Source organism: Bos javanicus, chromosome 10 (assembly GCF_032452875.1).
Source record: "Bos javanicus breed banteng chromosome 10, ARS-OSU_banteng_1.0, whole genome shotgun sequence".
NCBI lineage: Eukaryota > Metazoa > Chordata > Mammalia > Artiodactyla > Bovidae > Bos > Bos javanicus.
The window spans coordinates 9,760,878-9,788,723 of NC_083877.1; the positions used below are offsets into that span (position 1 = coordinate 9,760,878).

At 42.4% G+C, this 27,846-nt stretch overlaps 1 long non-coding RNA gene across 1 annotated transcript; it reads left to right on the top strand.

The window, feature by feature from the left end:
• The first annotated feature begins 24 nt into the window (after positions 1 to 24).
• On the top strand, positions 25 to 27,846 carry LOC133255287 (uncharacterized). Its single transcript, XR_009738915.1, has 3 exons — positions 25 to 178; positions 20,465 to 20,639; positions 27,527 to 27,846. It is a non-coding gene; the product is annotated as an uncharacterized LOC133255287 (long non-coding RNA).

Genomic DNA, 27,846 nt, shown 5'->3' on the forward strand with positions numbered 1-27,846 from the left:
CATACCAACAGAAAATAAATCAGTTGTTGCCAGTAGCCAGGGGTGGCAGAGGGAACTGGCTAAAGAGGAGTTCAAGGGAACTCTTGAAGTAATGGAAATATCCTGCATCTTGATGCTTATGGTGGTTGCATGAGTTTATACATTCATCAAAATCCATCCAATGTTCTACTTTAAAGGGGTGAGTTTTATTGTGTGTAAATTATACCTCAGTTAGTTTGATGTCAAAACAAATCTAGTATTAAAAACAGGCCTCAGTCTCTACTCCTGCTGCTTTCCAAAAGTATTTGTTACCGGTTGTTGTCACAGCAAGGTTATTACAGCTCTTTTGTTCTCTCATAAAGCGACTTGATGGTTTAGTCGCTAAGTCATGTCTGACTCTTGCGACCCCATATACTGCAGCTCACCAGGCTCTTCTGTCCATGGGATTTCCCAGGCAAGAATACTGGAGTGGGTTGTCATTTCCTTCCCCAGGGGATCTTCTCCACCCAGGGATCAAACTTGTGTCTCTTGTAACTCCTGCACTGCAGGCAGATTCTTTACCATTGAGCCAGCAGGGAAGCCCCCATTAAGCAACAATTACCTTTCAATCCCCCTTGCCCCTTCAAAGAATACTACAGCTGTCTTCATTTCTTCTCTTCTCAAGTAGTCTACCACCCCTCTCAGGGAAGAGCCTTCCTGAGGTTCAAGTTCAAAGGCCATCCACTGCAGAATTCACTCTTGCTCTGGGGAGACCAGGCTTCACAGGTGGCACTAGCAAAGAACTCCCCTGCCAATGCAGGAGACAGAAGAGATGTGGATTTGATCCCTGGGTTAGGATGACCCCCTGGAGAAGGAAATGGCAACCCACTCCAGTATTCTTGCCTAGAGAATCCCATGGACAGAGGAGCCTGGTGGGCTACAGTCCATAGGGTCACAAGGAGTCAGACACGACTGAAGTGACTTAGCATGCATGGTAGGGAAATCAGTTTTTGTTCTATTGAGGCCTTTGGCTGATTGGGTGAGGCCCACCTATGTTACCGAGAGCACTCTGTTTTACTCAAAGTCAACTGATCCAAATGTTAATCTCATCCCAAAATACTCACAAAGAAACATCCAGAAAAATGCTGGACCACATATCTGGGCATGGTGGCTCAGCCAATTTGACACATAACATTAACCCTCATAATTTTCTTTCAATTCTTTGTCTTCTCCAAATTTTAGACAAGGAATGGAATTTTAGGCAGTGCGCTCCTCAGAACAGCGTTTTCCAAACTTGGTAATGATGAGGATCCCTTAGAAAGACCTATGAAAACTGCAGATCCTTCCCCTGCAGATTCTGACTCAGGAGGTCTGGGGTGATGTCCAGAACTCTGTAGTTTAAATAAGCTCCCCAGGGACTTATGATCAGGCAAATATGGGCAACAGCGCCATAAAACAAACCTACTTGCAACCAAGGAATCAGGCTATCTGGTGGAATTTATATGGGCATGGGTCCAATGTCAGTTTATAATCTGAAGTTACTTTAGGGTGCACAACAAAACCATTTAAGAACCCCTTTAGTAAGCAGTGAATACTGCTCCAGACTCATCTGGGTCTCCTCCCGAGGGAATCCCGCTATGATTGGTGCAACTTCAGAGGTTGATGTATTAGATGTTTCCAGCTAATATAGGGGGGCTTCCCAGGTGGCACTGTGGCAAAGAATCCAGCTGCCAATGCAGGAGATACAAGAGATGCAGGTTCGATCCCTGGAGGGGGCGGGAAGATCCCTTGGAGAAGTAAATGGCCACCCATTCCAGTATTCTTGCCTGGGAAACTCTATGGACAGAGGAGCCTGGTGGGCTACAGTCCAGGGGGGTCGCAGAGTCAGATACAACTAGGCACATATGCATGCAGCATTTATAGGCCCATCATGGCCCTTCATAACCATCAGTTTGGGTAAGAATCATCACTGTTATCTAAGTAGCAACTTTTCCAACTACACACTGAAGAGATCCAACTTATGCCTTCTTATGAGGCTGAACCAGTAGCCCTTCAGCATCACAAATAGACAAAGAACTCAAAAACTAAAGGGTAAAATACATTTAACACCTTTAAAACATATATTGCTCTTTCTTATAATCATCATCATCTTCTTCTTTTTTTATTTTAGAGAAAGGTTTAGCCTAGAGTGGAAAGGACATCAGATAAATACCTTGAAATACCTGAAGAGTGCTCATGTGGAAGAGAGGTTAGGTTTTTCCCTCCATACTCCCAAGGGACAGAAATAGCCCCAGTGGGTGAAAGCTATTGAGAGTGGGCATTTGGGGCTTGACAAAAGGAAGAACCAGTAGGGAAAATGAGGAGTTACAACCAGAGAGCCTACTGTTCTGCTGGCCCTGCCACTCACTAGCTGCGGGATCTTAGGCCAACAGTCTACCTGAGTTTTCTGAATTGCAAAATGGGAATGATAACACTTCCAGGGCTATGGTGAGGATTAAATGAGATATTCATAAAGCTCATGGCAGAGAACGAGGCTCATAATTGGTGCTCAATAAGGGGCAGATAGCAAAAGTCAGAACAGTTAGAGCTGCGCAAGGTTTGTTTAAAGGAAGAGTCAATTTTCATCACCAGAAGAGTTCAAGCCCAGTCTCCACCCTCCTTTTACGGGCTGACGGGGATGGTGGGGTGTGAGGGGTTCTAAACCCTGTACGAGTGGCTGGATTGGACAGTGTTTCATGTCCTTTTCACCCTGAGCAATTTTATGCCTCTTAGAAGTGGTAGATAATACAGTTTTATGCTTGTAAACAATCATTCTTTTCCTTTTGTGAAAACATTTACTCTCTCTAGGCAGCCAACCCTCAGCCTTTGGGCTTAAAAACTGGGGGACTTCTGATGTGAATTTCTACTGGGAAGTTATGATATTACAGTGTTCAGTCCTATTCTACCCATTCCACCCTTAATACCAAAGCTTAAAAATGAATCACAAACAAAGTCATGGCAGAGTACATTCCAAAAGAGCAGGGGAAATAACTGAACCAGAATTGGGCCTGACACGCACACTGCTTGAAGCACACTGTGTGACGTCTGGACGATCAAGGAAACAACATGGTCAGATGGTCATGGGACACTGGGACTGCAGTTTCTCCTAAATGTGTCATAAGGATGCACAAACGTCTGCGAGAATTGGAATAAAGTTAAAGGGAAATTACTGTAGTCTTCCTGTAAACCCACTGGAAACTCATGTCAGGAGTGTTCAATTAAGCATGGTACATTAAATACACACATTTTTCTCTCTTCTGTCTGAAAAAGCACTAGTAAAGATATATTTGGCAAATACATATATATATTCCAAATTAAAGAAGATGACAGCCACTTAAAGGTGTAAGAATTTTGGAAGAAGTGGACATAGAAGTGACTGATACAGCAGAGCTGAAAAAGCTGAAATGTAAGAAGGTGCTGGCAGAGAGAGACACAGCGAGGAGCAGGCCCGTTCACACCACAGAGCCCTGGAAAGTCTCCGGAACTGGAGTGTTCCGTATCACGGAAGGTGTCAGTTAAGAATGGAAATGAAAACAGAGGACTAGCTGACAGCTGTGTAAAGAGCATTTATAGCCCCATCCTTTCCCTCCCCCACCCAGTAGGCAGCTACCTCTTACCGCCACCCTCTAGTTTAGAAGCTAGATATTTATTCTCTGGAAAATGTAAACATAAGAAGTTACCCATTCTGGGATATCAGCACATCTTAGATCTTAGGGGAGGATGGGAAGGAGATGTATTATTGAAAGCAGAGGCTTAAGAAAAATCGGTGTCCGGCGACTTCCCTGGTAGCCCGGTGGCTAAGACTCCAAGCTCCCAATTCAGAGGGCCTGGGTTCCATCCCTAGTCAGGGAACCAGCTCCCACATGCCACAGCTAGAAGATTCTGCCTGCCACAGCCAGCCTGCCGCCTGATCTCCCCAGAGTGGAGCCTCACGTGTAACAAACCTCGCCTTTGTACCTTTCAATGAGCTCTGCAGTATCTCACTCTTAAACCTGATCAGATAACTAACGATCATCAGATACGTGCGGAAAACCTCCAACCTGAAAGAGAACAAAATATACAAAGGGGGGAAAAAGAAAGAAAGGAACTTAGAGGAAATTGAGATAGTACTAAGAATTTTAAAAAGAAACAAAACTCCTAACATCCTCAGAGAAATGGGAGATGTTGTGTCTATGAAACAGGAACTGGATGTTATAAAGGAATAGTCAGAGGATTTTTTTTTTTTTTAAAGACCTTTGAAAATAAAAGCCATGACAGCTATAATTAAAAATTCAATGGACAAATTGGAAGATAAAATCGCTTTTAGAGAGTTGATGAAAAAAGACAAAAGATAGGTAGTAAGAGAGAAAAGATTTAAAAAAAGGATAAATCCAGAAAGCTCTACCTCTAACTAACATGCTCAAGGAAGAGAGAAGAGAAAAAAATAAGCAAAGAAAATTATTTAATAGATAGTTTTAAAAAACTTATCAGTGTATAATGGCATTATTCTCCAGATTCAACATGCCCATTATGTGCTCAACCTAATGAATAAAAAAGGTTCACCAAGTCACATTATTTTAAATTGCAGTGGGAATTACACTGGGAATAAAAATTCTAAAATTTCCAGAGAGAGAAAAAAAGTTGGTTAAAAAAAAAAAAAAAAGTAAGAATACAAGGAGTGGGAAACACAAGGGCATCAGATTTATCAACAACTTCAGAATCTAGACGTCAGTAGAACAGTTATCAGCTTACATTTACTTCAGAATTATCAGGCAAAGGGGTGTGGAATTCTGTACCTAACCAAATTATCAAGTCCAAGTGTAGGACAATGACATTTTAAACATTCTAATTTTCAAAAACTTTACATTCTGAGTGTTCTGAGGAAGTACGAGAGTGTTCTCCAACAAAATGAGTGAGGGAGTGAAATAAGAAAGAGGAAGATGTGGGATTCAGAAAACAGGGTCAGTGCAGACCTGGAAATGTGCTGCTCAGACTCTCTTCAGGAAATGATTTACTGCTCAGCTGAAAGGAGGGTGGTTAGCTGACAGCCTCTCTCTGGTAGCCTTTGGGTTATGCTTCAGCTTTGAGCCAAGGTTACATTCTTCTTGAGGTGGCCCCTGGTCACTGACTGAGCAAGATGGTAACAGGACCTCGTCCTTTCTGCTGCCACGGGGCCTCTCAAGGGGGACCGCACTGCAGCTCCTCGAGGGGCTGGTGGGCTCGTTGCTAGGTCCGCAACACCATGTGGCCGCTCTCCTGTCCAGCCTACTCTTGCCTCTCCTTGTGCAGGTATTACTCCTCAATAAATCACTTAACTCAGTCTTAGTGTCTCCTCCTCAAAGAATCCAGCTGGTCCAGGACCTAATATAAGAGCAGTGCAGGGCAGTCCGAGAATAATTGTTGTTCAGCAGGCCTAGAAAGCAGCCAGCCCACATCAGGGGAGAAACCCTTCAGACTCCCAAAAGCTAATCTTCAGATTAAAAAAAAAAATCTGATTAGAACAACCCGTCTTTACCATGAGAAAAATTGTTTTAAGAGGGATTTATGACAGTTTTGTGGGAGAGTTTAGAAAGATTCAGAGAAGTATTTACAAGACTAAGAAAAAGGAAAGGCAAATAACTACAGATAAGGCAAAAATTATAAAAGATAAGAAATATAATTACCTTATACTACATAGCTTGGCTGAGAACGTAAAAATATAAAAACTAAATGTCTCCATCAACAGATGAATGGATAAAGGAGATATGGTATATGTATACAATGAAATACTACTCATCCATAAAAAGGAACAAAACTGGGTCATCTGTAGTGGTATGGGTGGAACTAGAGTCTGTCATACAGAGTAAAGTAAGTCAGAAAGAGAAAAAGAAATATATTAGTGCCTACATATGGCATCTAGAAAGATGATACTGATGAACCTATTTTCAGGGAAGGAACAGATACACAGACATAGGAAATGAACGTGGACACAGCAGGGGAAGAAGAGGGTGGGATGAGCTGAGAGAGCAGCATTTGACATATATATACTACCATGTATAACAAAGATAGCTAGTGGGAAGCTGCCATATAGCAGAGGGAGCTCAGCTGGGTGCTCTGTGATGACTTAGAAGGGTGGGATGTGGGAAGCGGGAGGCTCCCCACAAGAGGGAGGGGAGAGATATACACACACACACACACACACACACATATAGCTGATTCATTTTGTTGCACAGCAGAAACTAATACATTGTAAAGCAATTATGCTCCAATTTAAAAAAATTTACAAACTAAATGTCAATTACATTAAAAAAATTTATAATGTATTGGGGGAGGCGAAGGAGGGATGGTAGTGAAAGAAAAGTTCAATCCCCATTGGTTAAAAAGTCAACAGATATTGTGGGTATGTCTAAAACTGATATGCCTATGAGAGCAGTGTATGTATGACAAATACCAGGAAAAACCACTGAAAAAATTCAAAATTGTCACCTCTGGGAAATGGGACTGGAGTGGAAAGAGGAGGAGTGTTGTTTTCCTTTAGAAATCTTGTGATACAATTTAATTTTGTGCATGTAGACCAAAAAATGAATCTACAAAAAGAAAAAAATTTGGAGGCAGGACGTTGAAACCGCATCAATAGCTGTTGTTCCCAGCAGGAATCTGCAGAAATGACTGAGGGAAGAATGGCGGGAGGAATATTGCAGGCTGAAGTTTCCCTGGTCCCAGGACTCACCCCCATGATGTGTCACGGTTGCAAGCTCTCCTTCTCCAAGAGTCTGATTCTTTATAAGCTGAGAGCCCGTGATCAGAAAGTCCTTCCTCCATTAATTACCTCCTGGTTTATCAAAGTTGAAATTTTCTGGCCTATTCAGGGATGCTATTGATCCTGGCTGGAATTTTTATTTATTGCAAGAAAAGAGAAAAAAATAATTATTGACCTGCTGGATAGGGAAAATGAGAATGTAATAATAAAAGTGGAGGAAATACACCTCAGTGAGCTACTTTTGTCAGAAAATATTTTCAACCTGCTCCCCAGTGGTCAGTGTGATAAAGGGTATTGAGGCAGGCTGGGACAGAGATTTAAAAGCAGGTTGCAGGAGGAAACTTCCTGCAGGTCAGGATAAGGAAGAACCTTTGTGTTTGTTGCCCACGCTGATGAAGAGATTGTCCTAGGGTGATTGGGGTGGGGGGCGGTGGTGCTTGCTCAAGATAAGGCATGATGAAGGGAGCCAGAGAGAGGTTATATAAAAATAGCAGAGACATGGAGAAACATATGAAAGGCGTCTTAAATGATGGCTCTCAGAAGAAAGAGATCATGTAGGGAGGAGGGGTGTTCAGTGGTGACGTGGTGTGGATGCTCTGATTTGGAACTCACCCTAGTCTGAAGGGTGATTTGGGGAAAACCCCAGTGGCTCAGTGGTAAAGAATTGCCTGCAATGCAGGAGTCACAAGAGATGTATGTTCAATTGCTGGGGTCAGGAAGATCCCCTGGAGAAGGAAATGGCAAGCCACTCCAGTATTCTTGCCTGGAGTATCCCATGGATGGAGGAGCCTGGTGGGCTACAGTCCACAGGGTCACAAAGAGTCGGACACGACTGAAGTGACTTAGCATGCACACAGGAAAGGAGATATTAGCAAAGAAGTTAGGTTTTGAGCTGAGTTTTCGGGGGAAGGCATAAAATTAATGGCGACTTTTCACTTTTTTCTTTTGAAAATATTTAAATTTCTTTTACCTTTAGTAAGCTTTTATGAATTTAATTATAGGTTCACAGGAAGTTGCAAAGATAGAATAAAAGAGGTTCTATGTCATCTGGTTTCTCTCAAGGGCTACATCTTAGGTAATTATGGTAGCAGAATCATGAAAATTACATTAATACAATGCATATGTATATGTGTGTGTGTTTCGATATATATCCCCTGGAGGAGGGCATGGCAACGCCTTCCAATACTCTTGCCTGGGGAATCCCAGGGACAGAGGAGCCTGGTGGGCTACAGTTGATGGGGTCATAAAGAGTCAGACAGGACTGAAGCGACTTAGCACACACACACACTCATATATGTGTATATATATATACAGTTTCATTCCATTGTAACATATACATGGATTTATGAGGCCATCATAACAATCAAGATACTGAATATCCCACTACTACAAAGACCTCCCTCTGGCTACCCACCTCTTCTCTTCCTCCTCCTCTGTTACAGTCTCACTACCTCTCTCTCCCCACCATTCCTAACCTCTTGCAACCACTACATGTTCTCTACAATTTTGTCATTGTGAGAATAAAATAGATTCTTACAATATGTGATGTTTTAAAAAAAAAACGTTTTATTTTGTATTGGGGTATAGCTGATTAACAGTGTGGTGAGAGTTTCAGGCAGACAGCACAGGGACTCAGCCATACGTACCCGTGCATCCATTCTCCCCCAAGCAACCCTTCCATCCAGGCTGCCACATATGTGACATTTTATGACTGGATTTTTTTTCACTCATCACAATAGCTCTGAGGTCCACCCAAGTCTTTGTATTTATCAATAATTAAACACAATAGTACATTTAACCAGTAACCTATTGAAGGGCATTTTGATTGTTACCAATTTTTTGGAGTGTGAAATGGCCATTTTAGCTATTTCCAATGAAGCTACTATGATCATTGTGTCCAGAATTTATGTGGACACAAATTTTCATTTCTCTGGGATAAATTTCCAGGACCACAATTGCTGGGTTGTATGTTAAGAGAGTATTTAGTTTTCCATGAAATTGCCATACTATTTTCCAGAGTGGCTGTACTATTTTATACTCCCACTAGTAATGGGAATCACTAAAATCCAATATCTTCACCTCCTTTCCAGTAATTGTATAGGTTTCTTTCTTTTTTGAAAGATCAGAAGCTTCTTACTACCTTCCATTTTTTTCCTCCTGAATTTATTTATAAATTCAATATTCTACATAGGTGTGTGTACACACACACACACACAGATACATGTTCAAAACATGACAACAGGGCAAACATCTGTTCGCACACTACCCAATTTAAAAACTAGAGCATTACCGTATCCAATTCCACTCCTTTGCCTTCCCCACCAAGATAGTAATTGTATCCCGACAGTATATACCAGTTCTCTGGGGGGAAAGCTCTAATCTTCAGTGCTTATTCATTTCTGGGATGTAAATACTTCCACATGACTGATTGCAAGATGCCAAGCTGAAGTAACTGAGTGTGGAGCTAGGCAGAGACGGACAGAATCAGCTCTTACCAGACTGGACAATCCTGTCCCAGCACCACTTTTCTGAATTTAGTATTAATATTTATCATTCTAGGAAGAAACTATACACACATATGTAATATATAATATTATTATATATTATATATATAATGTTGCTGCTGCTAAGTTGCTTCAGTCATGTCTGACTCTGTGCGACCCCAGAGATGGCAGCCCACCAGGCTCCCCCGTCCCTGGGATTCTCCAGGCAAGAACACTGGAGTGGGTTGCCATTTCCTTCTCCAATGCATGAAAGTGAAAAGTGAAAGTGAAGTTGCTCAGTCGTGTCCGACTTCTAGCGACCCCATGGACTTCAGCCTACCAGGCTCTTCCATCCATGGGATTTTCCAGGCAAGAGTACTGGAGTGGGGTGCCATTGCCTTCTCTGATATATATAATAGTGGTAGGCTAAATAATGAACCCCCAAGATATCCTAATCTGTGATTGTTATCTTATATGGTAAAGACTTTCCCAACGTGGTTAAATTAAGGATCTTGAGATGGGGAGATCAGCTGGGATTATCCAGGTTGGCCCTGGATACAATCACAAGTGTCCTGATAGAATGAAGGTGAGAGAGAGCTTTGACTGTAGGAGAGGAGAAAGCAGTGTGACCTTGGAGAGAGACATTGGAGTGATGTGGCTAAGGGATACTGGCAGCCATAAGAAGCTGGGTAAGCAAGGAACCATATCTTCCCTAGGGCCATCAGAGGAAGCACAGCCCTGCTGACACGTTGATTTTAGACCAGAGAGACTGATTTCAGACTTCTGGCCTCCAGGACTGTGAGAAAATGATAATCTGTTATTGTAAACCATCGAGTTTGTGGTAATTTGTTACAACAGCCAGAGGAAATGAATACACATACATAACGTTTTACACATATGTACTAGGCTGAGTGCCAAAGAACCGATGCTTTTGAACTGTGGTGCTGGAGAAGACTCTTGAGAGTCCTTTGGACTTCAAGGAGATCAAACCAGTCAGTCTTAAAGGAAATCAACCCTGACTGATGCTGAATCTCCAATACTTTGGCCACCTGATGTGAAGAGCCAACTCATTGGAAAAGACCCTGATGCTGGGAAAGACTGAAGGCAGGAGGAGAAGGCTGAGATGCTTGGATGGCATCACTGACTCAAACATGAATTTGAGCAAATTCTGGGAGATAGTGAAGGACAGGGAAGACTGGCATGCTGCAGTTCATGGGGTTGCAAAGGGTCAGACATGATTTAGCAACTGAATAACAACAACTAGTAAAATATCTATCTAGCTCATTTTAGCTAGATTTTATTTTTATAAATTTGCTATATTATTATACATGTAGGTTCTGGGAATTATATTTTATTTACTCAACATTGTTTCTATGACTTACCTATTTTTTTTGCATAGCTGTAATTCATTTATTTTCATTGCTGGGTAATATTCCATTATGTCCTGCCCCATTCCCAGTAGGATTCTGTTAGGTATCTTTTATCAGATTAAAGATGACTGGGTTTTTTCCCCTGAACTGAGTTCATATCCAAGCTGTCACATTGCGTGTGTTTTTCTATTCCAAATATTGGGTGAGGCAACATTGTGGAAGATAACAAGCTGGAATGAAGGCTAGGAGGTTATGAGATTCCAGATATTCCACCAAGAGTAAATGTGAGTGAGTCATTTCATCAAGATGGAGGAGAGCTGGGTAAGGAAAACCGAGGTGTGGTGTAAGCAGGCTCTCTCCTTGGCTGCCTGCAGATGCACTCAACCAGGGGAGAAAGGATGCCTGTTCGGCTCCCACCCGGCCCACCCCCAGTGCACATACTACTGTAAGGGGTGGGATGTGAGGAGTCAGGTCTGGGCTGGTCAAGGAAGGGACAGGTGTGGCTAGAAAGCTGACCCAACATACAGTGGCTCACCAATGCGAGGATGACCCATCACATGAAAATCAGGACTAAGATGACCTCAGAAAGACTTCTGAATTCTAGATAGACACAGGACCCCTGCTTCCCTGAATATCCAGGAAGATCCGAGGCATGAAAGAACCAAGGATGACTCAGCCTGGGAAGAAACTGGTGAGTGTTCATGAGCCATTTCTTCATTGTCCCTTCAAAGGTTTGTTCTGGACACAGTCCTGCTTGACTGGCAGGTGAATCCGTTCACAAACCAGTGAGCCATCACCCCAGCTCCAACTATGCAGCCACCCGTTGCTTCACCTTCCCCACATCTGTGAGCTCTTTCTTTAGTTGCCATTAAAATGACCCCTTTCATGAGAACCATAGCATTTACTGCTGATTTCAGGGGGACAAATTTTGCACAGCAGCCCAAGCAACTGCAAAATGCACTTTTTCAAATTAATGAAAAAATCTGTGTTTTCAAATTAATGTCCTCACAGGCTTTCAGCCAGGAGTTACTGAATCACAGGGAAGGTGCATTTCTTATTTTGAAATACTCCCTTTACCTTGGAGCATCACCATATTGTAACCCATGAATCCCTAAGCACGTTATATGAAGCACACAGCTCTTTACCTCTCCAGAGGCAGAGCCCCTGATGGGGACAGAACACTTGGCTGGGCAGGTCAGCCAGGCAGGATCCACGTATGGCAGCATCAAGCACATCAGCTCCTGGGCCAAGGCTTCCTTCTGGTCACCTTCATAGCACCATCTATGGCACTGGGAGCTGGCTGAGTTCATCCCACACCATCATCCTTGCTGTATATTTAGAGGCAACTTGCAACTGTTTAGTATCTAGTCCTCCAGTCTGAGGATGACTTAAATTTTTTCCTTCACTCTTTTCCACTGCTTGCCTTTTGGCTGTTAATTTCTCATGTGCTGTATGCAAGAGACCAGGTAAAAATCTGGGGGATGATTTATGATGAAGAAAAGTAAAAGAGAAGTGTTGTTGTTGTTTAGTCGCTAAGTTGTATCCAACTCCTTTGTGATCCCATGGGCTATAGCCCGCCAGGCTCCTCTGTCCATGCAATTTCCCAGACAAGAATACTGGAGTGGGTTGCCATTCCTTTCTCCAGGGGATCTTCCTGACCCAGTGATCAAACCTGCATTGGCAGGTGGATTCTTCACCACTGAGCCACCTGAGAAGCCATAAAAGAAAGGTAGTCTTCATGATTTAGATTATCCTTACCCCTTATCATTTAGGAACCATCTAGAAGGGTCTGTATGATACAATCTCCTACTTGTGAGTTATTCATTAGCCTTTTTCTCCAGAGTCTGGTGAGGAATTTCAAATAGCTAGAGTGCATTGAGATGATACTCTCCTGCTTCCCCATCCAAAATTCTCTCTCCATTACAGTATATCCCATTTTTCTTAGAGATGAAATTGAAGACACATTTGCCATCAGTGGTTCAGTAGGATATTCAACAGGGTCCTCCTGGTTCTTGTTGTCATGAATGGACAGATGGTAACTCTCAAAGTGTTTGCCAAAAACTGTCAGCAGTCTTTATTTCCATAATCATGCACTAAGACAAAAAACTCACTTGCAAGGCAATGTCTAGTGCCTTTAGTAGCAACACTAAGATTGGCTGTGTCACCAAAAGCGCCCAACGTTTGTAGATCTACTCAAAATCAATGACTCTCTTTGCAAAGCCCAAAGGCAAACACTAAACCATCCAAAATCAATAGAGAAGAGGGATAGACAAGGAAATAGAACTGGGTAGCACCAAGGAGAAAGAAATAACAAAGCCAAAGGTTATGGAGTGATTGCTTTCTAATTTGTCTTTATAAAAAGGAAAAAGAATCAAATGAAAAATTGGCAAGTCACAGAGTGAAAATGTCAGAAACATTTTATATTCTAAGTCTTTGCCACACACTGTCTTGCACAATGTGAGGGGAAGTGAGGTTGAAATCGAGAATATTTTTGCAAGTCTGAGCCAGCCAGGAAGCCAGGGGAAAATGCTCTTAAATTTGGGAAAATTACAGGCCTGCTATTTGACATTAGTTGGAGAAAAACATCAAACCTCAGAACTCATTCTGAGAACTTCAACCAGAGAAGTACTTCAAGTGCTGTGTTTGATCCTGGGAGGTGAATCCCTCAAGGACTTGGTAGAGGCCTTTAGGGAAGCCCCTGCCAGAGGGGGATGGGCAAAGGGGGCTCACAGTATTGCTAAATAGTCTTCTAAATGTGCACGAAAATGTGCATAGAGACCCTGACTCGGGACTGGGCCTGGAAAGAATATATAAGCTGGCTGGAGCCCTGAGGCCTGGTCTAGCATCACAGTAAAATTAACAATGAATAAGCTCATTATTTTGAAAAAGCAAAGTGGTGAAGACATAAGCTTTATCTGATAATAAAACATGTTATCAAAATATAATAAGCAAAACTGTGTGGTACTGACATATGAATAGTCAGAATGTTTAATAACACAGTCTTGAAAGTCCACAAATGGACTCAAGTACAAACAGAAATTTAGTGTAAGGGACTAAGTTGGCATTTCAAATCAGGAAAGAAAACAGGCTCACTTTAAAAAAGATGTTGAAATAACTGGGTAGTCACCCAAACAAAGACAAAATAAACTCTAGATAAACGAAAGGCTTAAAAGAACCATACAATTACTAGAAGAAATATAGATGACTTTTAATTTTATAATATAGGAGTACAGAAGGCTTAAATATGACACAAGTCTTTGAAACCATAAAAAACAAGATCGACAGTTTTGACTACTTGAAAATTTCTGCATGGTGAATCCTCTGCATAAGCAAAATTTAAAAATTAAAAAAAAAATACAAAATACAGGGGAAAATGCAATTAAAATTACAAGCAAAAGGTAATATCCTCTAATATATAAAAGCTCTTACAAATCAGTAATGACTGGCAGCTCAGGCTCACTCTTATTTGTATTATGAGAAAGGCAAACTAAAACTTTAATAAAATACTATTTTCACTTAGATTGGCAAAGATAAAAAATTTGACAAGGGCTCTGGAAAAGCAGGCACTCTCTTATTGGTGGTAATGTAGATTTGTTCAAGTTTCTAAAAGTTCATTGGAAAGCACTATTCAAATTGCATATAACTGAACCAGAAATTTCACTCTTAGGGCCTTAATATACAGCCATTCTTGCACATATGTGAAATAAAGTATGTTCAAGGATGTTCTTTATAGCATTATTTATAATAGGAAAAAAACTGAAAGCCTTAATGTCTATCAATGAGGGGCAGGTGAAATAAATTTTATTGTACTCAATGGAAAACAATGTAGGCAATGAAGGAATAAGGGAACTCCTGACATATTAGTTGGGAAGAGTGTCTAAGATTTTTAAATGAAAAAAAAAAAATCAAGGTGCAAAGTATTCTGTGTGTATGTATAAACTATATTCACATGTACACTTATAATTCCATAATTTATTTTTAGAACAGCAAATAAGGGATTGGTAACCGTGGGCTGGGGTGGGAATGAAGACTTAGCTTTCACTGTATGCTCTTTTTCACCTTTGACATTTGTAGCATGAACATGGATTACCTATTCAAAAATATTTAATTTTGAAATCAAGCTGTTGTGAATGATGTAAGATTTGAATGTCATGACCATGCACTGGAAGAGTAAACGTTGATAGTCAACTCTTCTCAAAATTAAGACTTTTGAGAATATACAACCAAACTACCTGTTTCTATTCAGAACATGACTGTATGATTTTGTTAGTTGAACTAGAAGAATAAACAAGTGAAATAATTTTTTTTTTAAAGAAGAAACAGTATGTAACAATAGTTAAAAGAATAGTCTTTGGAATCCTACAGGCCTGGGCTTGAATCCTAGCTCTGCCACTTACTAGCTTGTGATTCTGAGTAAGGGCCAAATTTCCATGAACCTCTCAAAAAACTTCAGAAAACCTACTTCATATGAGTTCAGGAGGATTAAGTACTATAATCCAAGTGAAGATCTTAGTCCTATATCTGGATCATAGGAAGTATTCAGAAACCATCTTAGAGAGAGAAAGAATCAAGAGTGTAATCAGCTATTGAAACACAATCATATCAGTTAAATCAGTATGACTTTGGATGAGGAACACACAGATTCAGAGATTTGGTAACTTAGCAAGAGGTTTCAGTATTTTTAAGAGTTTAGTGAAAATTGTAAGAGGTTCCGTGAATTACTGCGGCAGGGAAGTATTTGTCAAGATAGACTAGTGGGATCTTGGGTAAACATGTGGATATAAATCAATTCAGATTCTCACCTCATACCATTTATAAAATAAGTTTCAGATTAACTGTTACTTTTTCAAACTTTTATTCTGAAAATTACTATAGACTCATGGGAGGCTGGAAGATTAGTAGAGCCCTGAGTAGAAGCTTTTCACCCAGCTTCTCCCAATGATTCTCCCTATGACATCATTCATAGCTGTAGTATAAGACCAGGAAACTGATAATGAAAAGCTACTGTTAAACCAGACTATGGGCTATCCTTAGTTTCCACCATTCTTTTTAACGTGCCTTTGCATGTGTGTTTCTATGCATTGTTATCCCATGAATAGAATTATGTAAGCACCGCCATAAACAAGGCACAGAATTGCTCTACCATCACAAAACAACTCCTTCATGTTAACTCTTTATGTTCTCGCTCATCCCCAACCATTCTACTCGTCCAGGCTCCTCAACACCCTTTACTCCCTGCCTCCCACCATCCCTGTCTCCTGAGAAGCACTAACCTATTCCCTGTCTTAGAGTTTTGTCATCTCAAAAATGTTAGGATTACACAGGCAACCTCCTGGGATTGTCCCTTCCCCTGAGAATGATGCCTTTGAGGACCATCTGGTTGCAGGCATCAATAGTTTATTCCTTTTTATGGCTGAAAATATTTATTCTGTTGTATGGATATACCTCAGTTTGTTCACCTACTCAGAAATTGAATGATACTTGGGCTGCTTTCAGTATTTCACTGCTATGAATAAAGTTGCATATAGGTTTTTGTGTAAACATAATTTTGTATTTCTCTGGAATAAAGCCCAAGAACGCAATTGCCAGGTTGTATGTTTAGTTATATAAGAAACTAACAACCTGTTTTCTAGAGGCCCCATACCATTTTACATTCCCACCAGTAGCCCATGAGAGGTCCAGTCTCTCTACCACCTCTCTAGCATGTGGTATTATTGCAGGTTTTAAGTAACTAGTTCTATATGTGTGCAGGAGTTATATGGTTTTACAATATCAAAACTTTGGGGAAAAAAAAAAACTAGAAGAAAAAATGGTTGAAATTTTCTAACTTCTGGTGGAGAATGACTTTCTAAAATCAACAGGTTTGAACAGATAAAAGCTTAAAACTTCTAATGCCCTGAAACATCACTAACAACAACAAAATCAACAACAAAATTAGGGGAAATTGGCCATGAAAAGCGACTGAGCACACACAACCATGAAAAGTCAATCCTACATTACCCAGAGCCCTAAGCCAGGCTCGCTGAAACCTACCCTGTTCCAGGATCCCAAGTCCAGCTTGTCTTAGAGAGATTTCAATAGATGGAAACATTTTAAATTCCTAATACACACTGCAAAAAGCTCTGTAGGAATGTTGTATCAGTGTTCATCCTACTAGTAATGTATAAGTGTGACTATGAAAATGGTTGAAGCTGTTTTTTAAAAACCAACTCTGGATCTTAAAAATAAGTGAACAAAAAAGAGAAAGAAAAAAAATCCCAAACAGAATAGCAATTTTAAATAAGACAAAAAATTGAAAGGTCACTAAAAATATTCAAAATTACCCAAAAGGATATTCTTCTCAAAATATTAAAGACATAACAATTGAATGTTATACACTATTTAACAGGAATGGGGTGAGGTGAACACTGTTATACATCATATTCTTTTATTGGCTTTCTCTCCTTCCTAGTTTTATTCCCCTGGTTCCTCACTCCTACTCCTTGGGATCACTCCCAAGAAAGCCAGCTGACACACTGGCTTAGACTCTGCTTTTAAGGGAGCTACGGCTAAGAGAGTTGGGAGCAGTGGTCCTAAAAAGCAGGCTCTCTAGATGGCCTTTTGGAGTGTGTCAGGGATAACCTCTCACGCTTGGTCACATCATGGTCACTAAGACTTATTTGTATAGGTCTAAGTAAAAGGTCAAACACTGGGTTCTATGGCAGTTATAACATTTGACTGGATTGAGGGTAATGGAAATGGAAAGATTAGGGCTCTGGCCTGATTTTAACTTCCTGGAGCCTCAAAAAAAAAAAAAAAACCAAGTGATTCAGATTAGCCAACTATCAACTAGAAGTAAGATATGGAAGCCAGAAGGTCCCAGAAGTTGCTGGTAGAATGTGCTCAAAACTGGCCCCAGAATAGTTGTAAGAGGAACAGACCTGCAAAGGAAATTAATTCACAGCTTCAATAAATCTCTTGTGTCATGTGAGGGAGAAAACAAAGGTAAGACCCTGAGATTTGGCGTGGGGAGATTTGGATGGATGGGCCTGAGAAGCAGGGGTCTGAGAACTACACTCCTCTGAAGCCCCGCCCGCTGCAGAGGAGCACGGACATGCACGTGGTATCTGTGTGCCTCAAGACTGACCCTCCTCCTTTCATTGTCTCTAAACAATAACAAACATTAAGTTCCAGCATACTTTGAGTTGAGACACACAGTTCCTTCTCCAAGAGTAAAAATCTTACACACCAAAGACATTGCAGGACGAGTTATTAATACTTTGGCCACTTCACGCCAAGAGTTGACTCACTGGAAAAGACTCTGATGCTGGGAGGGGTTGGGGGCAGGAGCAGAAGGGGACGGCAGAGGATGAGATGGCTGGATGGCATCACCGACTCGATGGACATGAGTTTGAGTGAGCTCCAGGAGTTGGTGATGGACAGGGAGGCCTGGCGTGCTGTGATTCATGGGGTCGCAAAGAGTCGGACACGACTGAGTGACTGAACTGAACTGAGGAGCCGAGGATCACATGAGGGGTGGATCTTAAAGGGATCAGACGGGGGTGGAGAGAGGAGGTAGAATTGGTAGGAAGAGCAGAATATGAGGCTGGAGGGGAGAATTTATGGATATAGGAGCCCTGTCCCATGACCTGGAAAAGGATATCCAGGACTGATCCTAATATAGGGCTGGGATAGCTCCTTGAAGTTTGGATCCAAAAGTGGCCACAGGAAATGAGGCGGAAATGTTTGAATTTCCTTGGCATTGTGCTGATGAAGAGGTCAGAAAGTTCAGATTTGTGGGAATGTTAGAATATATTTATTGAGCAAGACCACAGAAACCACCAGTGTATTCTATTCCTCAGGAAGGCTGAGGGAATGTTCCCTTCACTAAGCAATAAAGGGTACAGATGAGGGAAGCACTGACATCCTAGAGAAGTTTGGTGGGGGGTGTCCTTGGGAGGGACCAGGCTCGATAGTAGCAGATGCCGTCATAGAAATGAGCTCCCTCATGTCAATGCAAATGACAGAATCCTGAAATGACAGATGAGATGGTGGCAGATAACCATCTGAGCAAAGGAGGCAGAATTGCCATAGTGGGCATCAAGACCACGGCAGCAGTCAGGGTGCTCTGGCCAATAGGGAGGGCTCAATAGCTGTGATTGGTAGATCATTGTGTTCCTGGGAGCAAGATACATAAACAGCTTGTTAGGATGCTGCTGCTGCTAAGCCACTTCACTCGTGTCCGACTTTGTGCAACCCCATAGACGGCAGCCCACCAGGCTCCCCTGTCCCTAGGATTCTCCAGGCAAGAACACTGAAGTGAGTTGCCATTTCCTTCTCCAATGCATGAAAGTGAAAAGTGAAGTTGCTCAGTCATGTCCGACTCTTAGCAACCCAATGGACTGTAGCCCACCAGGCTCTTCCGTCCATGGGATTTTCCAGGCAAGAGTACTGGAGTGGGGTACCATCGCCTTCTCCCATTAGGATGCTACTTGACTTGTTAAGGATCATGAGGTGTCTGAGTGTTGTCCTAGTTACAAACTAACAAAGTAGCTTGTTTCCTAGATGCTGGCAGAAGAATCCTGAGTCAGAGACAAAGAATTTTATTGGGTCATAGCACTTCAAGCAGCATGAGCTTCACATCCACGTTGGTACTTCTAGACCCCACCCCCAAATCCCACAGGGGCAATGCTGAGGGAAACAGGACAATGCTGTGAATACTGTGGTTTGTGTGATAACTGAAAGATCCTGGGCTAGGGGAGCTTGAATATTTTATAATAGGCAATAAAGAGATCTGCCTGGCTTTTGCTCTAGAGGAAAACATCTGCCCTCTGCCCCTCTGCTCCACAGGAGCTACTCTGTCTTCCAAGGCTCTGTGCTATAGACACATACTTGGAACTACAACTAGGAATAAATGGCAGTTAGTGGCCCTGCTCACAAGACATGAAGAAATGAGACAGATCCATGGAGAATTATCTCCCAACCCTCATCTAAAAATCCAAAACAAACAAGGGGAAAAAAATCAACTTTATGGTAACTATTTCTTATTAGTGAGGTCGCTCAGTCGTGTCCAACTCTTTGCGACCCCATGGACTGTAGCCTATCAGGCTCCTCCGTCCATGGGATTTTCCAGGCAAGAGTGCTGGAGTGGATTGCCATTCCCTTCTCCAGGGGATCTTCCTGACCCAGGAATCGAACCCGGTCTCCCGCATTGCAGGCAAATGCTTTACCGTCTGAGCCACCAGGGAAGCACTCTAACAAAGTGATCTTTTTCCAGATCATTCATGGCGTCAAGGATTTGACTTTGTGGACTGTAACTCATCACCATGTTGGGTTGCTATTGTGGGAGTTTTTCTTCTCTATGGAGTGAATCTCAGTTGAGATCAGTTGAGACCAGGATGGTGGTGGGATTTGAAACCCTCCCCACATCCAGCACCCTTTGCCACATTACTTTGTGGCCCCTCTCCCTAAAGAGGCAATGTGTTTCCCTGCTCCTTGAACCTGGGCTTGAGTGGGGGACTGATTTTGCAGGTAGGATGATAGCAATGCCTCATAGACAGAAGTTAGAGTGGCTTGCATGATTTCACTCCTTCCCTTGTGCTCCTCCTCCAAGCATGAGAACATGCATGGGCCAGCCTGCTGGACTGAGTCACCTCAGTCACCCAGCCAAAGCTAGCCAACTCTTAGAGGTGTGAGGCACCCACACAGAGCTGCCTGACTGACCACCCCAGACAGTCAAGCAAAACACTGGTTACCCTTATGTGTCACCAAGATTTGTGGTTATTCATTATGCAGAAATATTGTGGTAAGAGATAAGCAATATTGTGAGGTCAATATATGAGGGTGAAAATGGCTTTTAACAAGAGGAAGACATGATAATTTTATGGAGTCTTTTGCTCTTCTCTGTCATTGCATAGTTGGAGTCTGGTTAGAAGTGAGAACTGGAATATTTCCTGCCATATCAATAAGCAAGGATGTCACTGCCATCAGTGGCTGCAAGCCCTCCACCGTGAGCTGGTGAGCTCTGAAGAAACTCAGGAAGGAAAGAACACCTGCCAAGTAACAGCCGTCCAACTGCAGCCACTCCCTATGGTGAGTCCTGAGGAAACGCAGGACGGGAAAACACAAGATACTGGCCCCACATAGCTGAGGTGCGTGTCAAAGGAATGACTTCAGTGAGCTCAGGCTCCCGTACCCTCCCACACATGGAAAAATGCTAAACTCCTTAACTTGAGATATCTGGTTTTCTCTAATTTAATATATATAATCTTTTGACATTCAGACTACCTTCCCTTTGTGCAAAACTTCTATATAACCCAGCTCCCCACCTCACCTTCCTGGAGCAGTTCTTTCAGGGTTACTGGAGATGCTGCCTCTGGCGCTTGAAGTCCTAAATATTTCCACTGATAAAAACATGACTCTCAACTTTTAGGTTGCATGTATTTTTTTAGGAAGATCCCCTGGAGAAGGAAATGGCAACCCACTCCAGTATTCTTGCCTGGAAAATCCCATGGACGGAAGAGCCTGGTAGGCTACAGTCCATGGGGTCGCAAAGAGTCGGACACGACTGAGTGACTTTCTTTTTTCTTTATTTTTTCAGTTGACAGTAAAAATACTGGTGGTGGGCTTTAACAATAATAACAATAATAATAATATACTAACCCCATGTGTCAAACCTAGGAGGACTAGACTGGAACAGCACCATATCTCACCTACCACCAGGAATATGACTGCACTGATTGGAAGGGACTGGCTGGTGTGGAGCCAGGAAACCAAAAAGCAAGACCATGCCACCTTTATTCAGGGCCATTCTAGGAGAATCTGGAGGAGGGTGGGCATGCCAGGGTCATGTGCATCTGAAGACTTGGGTGAGACCCCCTCAGGGAGCTGGTCATGAACCCATGACTTTCTTCCTTCCCACATAATGAAGAATGGACACTCTTTCCTTGGTTTTGCTGCTCTGGCTATGTGGGTGACTGCCTCATCTCGTTCTTCCTGACCCAGAAATTTGACACTCTGGGGCCAGGCCTGCTGGGTTTGTCCTGGCTCCTCTCCAGGCCTCCCTGCTGAGATTCTGCCTCATCAGGCAGCTTCCAGTGGTTAATTGAGCCTCTAGGACCCCACCCCCCAATCTGGGAAGGGATCCTCTGCTTGGAGACAAGAGTTTGCTGGCATTGTGAGCAGTTATTCCACAGAGATAGCTTTAGAGAGGGAACATTTAATACAGTATAGGGTTTAAAAATTCAGCAGGGGACAGAAAACTTTGAGTCCCTGCAGGCCTGCTCTGATCTGTGACAAGTGTCACACTTAAGCAGAAGCAGGTTAGGACCCCTCCAGACCCTAGTGGACATTGAAGGGATTTGCGGAAGTCTGAATTTTCTATAAATACTATTTGTGTGAAAAGGAACTCAAAACAATAATCTGTCTGGTATGTTAGCCACTCAGTCACATCCAACTCTGTGACCCCATGGCCCATAGCCCGCCAAGCTCCTCTGTCCATGAATTTTCCAAGCAAGAATACTGGAGTGGGTTGCCATGCCTTCCCTCCTCCAGGGAATCTTCCCGACCCAGGGATCAAAACCGGGTCTCCTGTACTGCAGGCAGATTCTTTACCATCTGAGCCACCAGGGAAGCCCCAGGAAGTCTGTTTTGTAGTCATAATTATGGGAACTCAGTCCTTGGCTTTTAATCTACACAGCCTGGAGACTTTGAAGAGGGTAACTTTTCCTCTTCTAGAACCAAGACCCCTTCAGACTCAAAAGCAGCCCCTGCTGGAACCCTGAGGCTGGGGCAGCCTTCTCTACTGGCAGCACTAAGTCTGTCCCCCACTCTAGCTGGGCGCTTTCTCACACTCTCTAGCAGAGACGTGGCAGTTCTGCAGACACTAGCTTTTAAGTCCCTGTCATGGTTCCTCTTGAATCCCACTCAAAGCTCTTTGGCAAATCTCAGGAGCTGCCTGCACTGTCATGAGTTCAGTTGGGCCCTGCCCTGTGCATAAACAGGAAATCTTTTGGTTCCAAAAGGCACCTTCTTCAAGCAATAAAGGCTCTTAACAAGCGTTGCAATGAAAGACCTTGAACCAGAAAAGTAAACTTTCACAGAGGGGAGACTGCATTAATAGAGTTGACCAGTCATTAGTACTAACTCTCTAAGTTTAAGGATTTGCACAAATGACCTGAACAGGAAAAATAAAAGCAGGTCTTTCAAAGCAGTGCAGAGCATCGCAATTCAGTAAGTGCAGCCCACAAGTAGGAAGGACCAATTGTTAAAGGGAATGAAAGAGGAAAAAACAATCGCACTAAAACTCCTGAAGGAAATGAAAATACAAAAGGAAAAGTGAACGAAAGCAAACAAAAGAAAATTAAGACCATCTCACCTGGGGAAGAGAAAGATTTTAATGCAGACCAAATGGTTCCCGGGAGTAGGTGATTTTCCAGCGTCAACACCCAATAAACAGCTGCAGGAAAAATTGGTACACAGGACACTGGAGTGAACTGGAAGATGAGACAATATGATAGGAAGTGCTGTCATTGCTATAGAAGGTTTACATTAAAATCTCATTTAGAGTCATTGTTTTATTGTCTTAGGGGAAAAAAAAAACCACAACTGATATGCTTCCAGCCTTTCTCCTCTGTAAAGAATTCATCAATTGCCCCTTTAAAAAAGTCCCATTGGGACTTCCTTGGTCCAGTGGAGTCTTAGCCACTCCCTGCTCCCAGTGCAGGGGGCCTGGGTTCCAGCCCTTATCTGGGAACTAGATCCCACACGCCACAACTAAGACCCGGCACAGTCAAGTACATGAATAAATAGAAAGAAATATTACAATTTTAAAAAATTTAAAAAGTCACATCTGTCACATTTAAAATGAACCACGTAAAGGAAAAAGATACCTGTAGAGAAACAAATACCTTCACACTTTTGAAACATGGGGTTACATTCTCTCTAACGCTCAATTTTCAACTTGATAATAAATTAGAAACTTCAGGAAGAATATTCGTTCCTTTGTTGTTGTTGTTTAGTTGCTAAGTCTGGTCTGATTCTTTTTTGACTCCATGGACTGTAGCCTGCTAGGCTTCTCTGTCCATGGGATTTCCCAGGCAAGAATACTGGAGTGGGTTGCCATTTTCTTCTCCGGGGGGTTTTCTGACCCAGGGATCAAACCTGCATCTCCTGGATAGGCAGATGTATCCTTTACCACTGAGCCACCAATTTACCAATGACAAAGCCATTCATCTACAGTGAAAGGGAAGCCCATTCATTCCTTTCAGTTCAGTTCACTTGCTCAGTTGTGTCTGACTCTTGGTGACCCCACAGACTGCAGCATGCCAGGTTTCCCTGTCTATCACCAACTCCTGGAGCTTTCTCAAACTCATGTTTATCGAGTCAGTGATGCCATCCAACCACCTCATTCTCTGTTGTCCCCTTCTCCTATTGCCTTCAATCTTTCCCAGCAACAGGGTCTTTTCAAGTGAGTCTGTTCTTCACATCAGGTGGCCAAAGTATTGGAGTTTCACTTCAACATCAGTCCTTCCAATGAATATTCAGGACTGATTACCTTTAGGATGGATAGGTTGGATCTCCTTGCAGTCCAGGGGACTCTCAAGACTCTTCTCCAACACCACAGTTTAAAAGCATCAATTCTTTGGTGCTCAGCTTTCTTTATAGTCCAACTCTCAAACCCATACACGACTACTGGAAAAACCATAGCTTTGACTAGATGGACCTTTGTTGGTAAAGTAATGTCTCTGCTTTTCAATATGCTGTCTAGCTTGGTCATAACTTTCCTTCCAAGTAGTAAGCACCTTTTAATTTCATGGCTGCAGTCACCATCTGCAGTGATTTTCAGTTCAGTCGCTCAGTTGTGTCTGACTCTTTGCGACCCCATGAACCACAGCACACCAGGGTTCCCTGTCAATCACCAACTCCTGGAGTTCACCCAAACCCATGACCAATGAGTCAGTGATGCCATCCAACCACCTCATCCTCTGTTGTCCCCTTCTCCTCCTGCCCTCAATCTTTCCCAGCATCAGGGCCTTTTCAAATGAGTCAGTTCTTTGCATCGGGTGGCCAAAGTATTGGACTTTCAGCTTCAGCATCAGTCCTTCCAATGAATATTCAGGACTGATTTCCTTTAAGATGGACTGGTTGGATCTCCTGGCAGTCCAAGGGACTCTCAAGAGTCCGCCAAAACCACAGATCAAAAGCATCCATTCTTTGGTGCTCAGCTTTCTTTATAGCTCAACTCTCACATCCATACATGACCACTGAAAAAACCACAGCCTTGACTAGACAGACCTTTGTTGGCAAAGTAATGTCTCTGCTTTTCAATATGCTATCTAGGTTGGTCATAACTTTCCTTCCAAGGAGGAAGTGTCTTTTAATTTCATGGCTGCAATCACTATCTGCAGTGATTTTGGAGCCCAGAAAAATAGTCAGCCACTGTTTCCACTGTTTCCCCATCTATTTGCCATGAAGTGATTGGACCAGATGCCATGATCTTAGTTTTCTGAATGTTGAGCTTTAAGCCAACTTTTTCACTCTCTTTCACTTTCATCAAGAGGCTCTTTAGTTCCTCTTCACTTTCTGCCATAAGGGTGGTGTCATCCGCATATCTGAGGTTGTTGATATTTCTCCTGGCAATCTTGATTCCAGCTTGTGCTTCATCCAGCCCAGCATTTCTCATGATGTACTCTGCATAGAAGTTAAATAAGCCCCCTATCAGTTGTGCTACCAACTGATAGTGCAGTTGGTAAAGAATTCATTCCTTTAAGTCACAATATTAACAGTGGTTACTCTTATTGTTTCACACACATTGGAAAGAAAGAGCTAATTTTAACAACAACACGGAGAGAAGTTTTTATGTGGTGTACCCTAAGCACCCTTCTCTCTGTTTTATGTGCACTAATTCTGTCAATCCTAACACCAATTGTATGAGGTAGCTACTCTTATTTGGAGAAGGCAATGGCACCCCACTCCAGTACTCTTGCCTGGAAAATCCCATGGACGGAGGGGCCTGGTGGGCTGCAGTCCATGGGGTCGCTACGAGTCAGACACGACTGAGCGACTTCATTTTCACTTTTCACTTTCATGCATTGGAGGAGGAAATGGCAACCCACTCCAGTGTTCTTGCCTGGAGAATCCCAGGGACGGCGGAGCCTGGTGGGCTGCCGTCTATGGGGTCGCACAGAGTCAGACATGACTGAAGCGACTTAGCAGCAGCAGCAGCAGCAGCTACTCTTATTATTTCCTCTTTACAGTCGTGGAAAACAAAAGCACAGAGAGATGAATTGACTTTCTCGGGTCACCCAACTAGTAAGTAATGGAGCTAGGATCTGAAGCCAGACTGCAGATTGTGTTAGACACTAACTTGTGCTTCTAGCAAGAAGATTCCCCCAAAATCACAGCAGAATTTGTGTCAAACAGAGGATTAACTTTAAGTGAACATGTGGGTGAACTACTACATCACAAGCTGGAATACAACATGGGTTCATTTCAAGTTAATTTTGGAGGATCCCAAATGTGTCTTCCCAAAGCCAAAAAAGTCAGCCTTTCCAAGTTTTGTTTTCCCTAAACTCATCTTCTTCCTGAGGTGAGAGGGATCCCTCATGTATATTATACTTTCTTCTATAAGGAAACCAACCCTGAAGGACTTGATGCTTGAAATCATTTGAAGGACTGATGCTGAAGCGCCAATACTTTGGCCACCAGGTGCGAAGGGCCGACTCATTGGAAAAGACCCTGAAGCTGGGAAAGATTGAGGGCAGGAGGAGAAGGGGGCAGCAGAGGATGTGATGATTAGATAGCATCACTGACTCAAACACGAGTTTGAACAAATTCCGGGAGATAGTGAAAGACAGGGAAGCCTGGTGTGCTGCAGGCCATGGGGGTCGCAAAGAGTTAGACATGACTTAGCAACTGAACAACACACAAAAAAATAAGAGTCACTTCAACATGTCCCATTTAAATTAGTTACTTCTATGGCAACTCTGATGAGGTCATCATTATATAGACTAAATTAGAGTTGGAGAAGAAACAAAAAAAATGATCCATAAAATCACAATTCTTGAGCAATAGCTTCCTTGCTCCACTCAGTTTTGAAACATGTATTTCAGTTACGCTAAAGAGCATTTTCCAGACCAAAGACCATTGATGAACTGCCAATGAGTCAGGTTTACTTCTAACCTCTTTGTTTTGAACTTCTCAATGCCGCTGGTTTCCAAGGTGACCCCTTTCCACCCCAGGACCCATCTGGAAACCTGCATCTCAAGTGGGCCAGCCTTAACACGGGCTTATTGTGACCGTTTTCACCCTGTAACCTTAAACCCAGTAGTGGAACAGAAAACAGCAAGTTTGTGTGACTACCATCACACTAGAAAGGAACAAAAGCTGATGACCATCAAACCATCAGAATTAAGAAAAACAGAATTCACAGTTTTGAAAGCATTAGGATGCTTACTAGGAAACCCATGCATTCAATAACCAGTTGCAAGATATAGAGTTACCATTTCCTTAAGTCCTGTAACTATAACCCAAGTTCTCTAGACAGTCATTTTCACATGTGTGAATGTTTTTGATCAGTTTTGTAAATCTCTTAAAATTCTGAAAAGCAATTTTAGTTGAGTGTGATTATGTGTTAAGAAGCAGTGCTTAGCTGCTCTAGAAATTTTGCCCTAGTGTCTTGGTCACCGGCCTTCTTCAGCCTTTTAGGAGAAATAGATTTCTATTGGTGGTTCCTTTTATGTTTTCCAACTGGGCTTCCCTGGTGGCTCAGATGGTAAAGAATCTCCCTGCAATGCAGGAGACCCATGTTCAATCCCTGAGTAGGGAAGTTCCCCTAGAGAAGGAAATGGCAACCCACTCCAGTATGCTTGCCTGGGAAATCCCATGGATAGAGGAGCCTGATGGGCTAACGTCCCTGGTGTTGCAAAGAGTCAGCCATGACTGACTGGTTAACACGTTTATTTTTTCAAACTGTACAGATGCCAATGCAGATCTGCTGGCTGCTTGTTTGTAGAAAGTCATTAATGTCTTTTAAAGGATCTTTATGGACCTGGTGCTCGGTGTTTTCTGTCGTATACATGGAGAAAGTAAGGACTAATACCAACAAATTACACAGAAACAATTCTACAAGGCATATTTGCTAATCAACCGAATTTTATGAATGTTATTTATTACGTAAACTAAAGGACCTTTGTTCTGTAGTGAAACGGAGAAGATAAGTCAATCACTACGGAAAATTAGTTTCTACATGATTTTTTGAATAAAATTTTATTCTATTAGTAGGGTTTATATATTTATT